The sequence below is a fragment of the Alosa pseudoharengus genome, unplaced genomic scaffold, assembly GCF_046254945.1.
Source record: "Alosa pseudoharengus isolate Yale_2024_CS ecotype anadromous, Long Island Sound unplaced genomic scaffold, YU_APseudo_1.1 YU_APseudo_1.1_scf_3, whole genome shotgun sequence".
NCBI lineage: Eukaryota > Metazoa > Chordata > Actinopteri > Clupeiformes > Clupeidae > Alosa > Alosa pseudoharengus.
The window spans coordinates 16,604,491-16,606,990 of NW_027468718.1; the positions used below are offsets into that span (position 1 = coordinate 16,604,491).

General features: G+C 44.0%; 1 protein-coding gene across 1 annotated transcript in view; it reads left to right on the top strand.

Moving 5' to 3' along the window:
• nalcn (sodium leak channel, non-selective) overlaps positions 1 to 2,500 on the top strand; it is a 110,431-nt gene that overhangs the window by 38,416 nt on the left and 69,515 nt on the right. The gene's annotated exons all lie outside the window — the stretch shown is intronic.

A 2,500-nucleotide genomic window follows, 5' to 3' on the forward strand; every position in this document is an offset into this window, starting at 1 on the left:
CAGGGTCCAGAAGTTCCTTGATGAGGAAGTGCTGTATTTCCATTCTCCCATCCCTGCTGGGCCGGATTAGAATTTGAATGGGACCTTTCAGTCGCCACCTCGAGTCTCTAGGCCACTGCTGCCTCCATTCATTATGAGAACACCAAGCAGAGCTCCATTAGCCTTGAGCTCCTGAGACACACACCAGGGCCAGGACTGGCCACTGCCTGTTTGTTTTTCACAGGGACACAATCGCCTTGAGAGCTGCTGAACTCTGTTGTGACAGAATTTTTGAAGGCAATGTGCTCTCTCTTTCTCTTTCTGGACACCTCAAATGGAATACATATACATATAAATCTCATGGCCCATTCTCTCTCTCTCTCTCTCTTTCTCTCTCTCTCTCTCTCTCTCTCTCTCTCTCTCTCTCTCTCTCTTCTGCCACTTATTTTTGCTTGGCATGCATATACAGTGCGCCTTTCCAAGTGAACATTTATAGCATGTACACTTTCTCTTTTTATAACGTCGTCTTTACTGTGATTTTTCAGTGAAGAGAAGATTGAGGCCATTTTAAGAAAAAGACTAATGTGAATAGAAAAAAAAAAACATTTACTTATGCCAATTGAATTTCCTATGGGTATTTTGTACACAACTTCTCTCATGGACAAAGTAAGGCTTGATTTGAATTTGTCTGAGTGGATCATGTAGAGGATTACAGTGCCCTAATGATAACTCTCAACTTCTGATGGCGGCCAAGATTGCGACGGGAGGGCTTAGAAAAGTAAACACGGGCAGTCGTGAGCGCGTGCAGTAGCAGCAGCAGCGTTGTGAGCTGCGTTCCTGTCCCTTTGGAGTGGAGTGCTGGGCCAGCAGATGGAAGGAAGTGGATTTGCATAATGGCAGCGGCCGTGGCTGCTCTCCCAGCTCCCAGAGAGGAGAGGGATTTCTCCCCGTGAGCCACTCGCTAAAAGAGGACTCCCTTTCCCTTCCTCTGCCGGATGAAGCTGGTCATGTCTCTCTCACTCTGTTTCTCTCTGTCTGTCTCTCTTTCTCTCTCCCTGTCTCTGTCTCTCTCTCTCTGTCTCTTTGTCTCTCTCTCTCTCAGTCTCTCTCTCTCTCTCTGCATCCATTCTTCCCATCTACCCCCCCTCATTCTCCCCTTTTCTCTCTCTCTCTCTCTCTCTCCATCACTTTTTGTAACTCACCACATCTCTGCTGATTGTCCGCCCACCAGCAAGCTGTGCCACACTTTGTGGAGACTTGGACTTGCACTGAATGGTGGTGGTGATGGTGGTGATGGTGGTGGGGAGGAGGGGGGGCAACTCTCCACCACCACTGTGTCTTCCGCACTTAAATGCACACAAGCTGGGATCGGCTGGATGTTAAACTCCCAGCCTTAGCTGTGCACTCAACATAAATATGAAATGTTTCTCTCTCTCTTTCTCTCTCTCTCTCTCTCTCTCTCTCTCTCTCTCTCTCTCTCTCTCTCTCTCTCTTTCTTTCTCTCTCTCTGTCTAAACCAAATGAGATGCATTGGGTTTTGCCTATCTCAGTGTTAGGGAGTATTAGTCTCTTACATAGGGATTCAGTTGTCGTCTCTTTATGTGCGTTATCTGCAGGAGGTGGTTGTGATTGCTTTTCATAACCTGCAGGCTTGCCCACGGAGCGGTTTGTCTTCGGCTGTTTTTGAGAGGAAGCCGTCTGTCCCTCAATTCCCGCAGTTTAAAAGCACCCCCCCCCCACCCCATTTGAGTCCATGAAGTAATGTCAACTTTTGTTTTATACACAGCCAGAGTTCATTTGGTTTTCATTTTGATACACTGTATGCAGCAGCTACTGTGGATGACGATTAAACTCATGAAATTATGGATGTGATTGTCAGCATATGAAAATTGATTGTCGTGCATGAGCCTGCTGTCATGTTTTGGTATTCTCGAAATGAATGTTTTTTTTTTGTTTCCAAAGCACAACATTACTGATATTTCATCATGTCTTCAGGATTTCCAAGACAGATGTTTGAACATCTGTTTTATAAAGGCAGTCCAAAAGTGCTGATTCACCCAGGCACACACACACACACACACACACACACACACACACACACACACACACACACACACACACACACACACACACACACACACACACACACCAATATACGGTTGTTTTCAGAGAATATAGTTGATATGGTTGATATCATTATTGCTCCTATGTGTAACATTATATTATCTTATTTGGTTTGTGATTTCTTAGATATTAGATATTAGAGTTTAGATTAGATCAACATCTATATCAATCAATATGTCAAGAAGAAATCTACAGAAACATTTGAAATAGTTGACAAAACACAAAAAAAACAAAGTAATCTCCCACTATATTTCCTGCAGTCTTTATTTATGTAATATAATCCTGCTATTGGACAAGAATCTGGTAATATGAAACTACTGCTATTTGAGACTTGAATAAGCTGACAGCCTCGTCATGTCCACATTTTGTTCTCGTCTGATGCTGGCTATATTGTCCT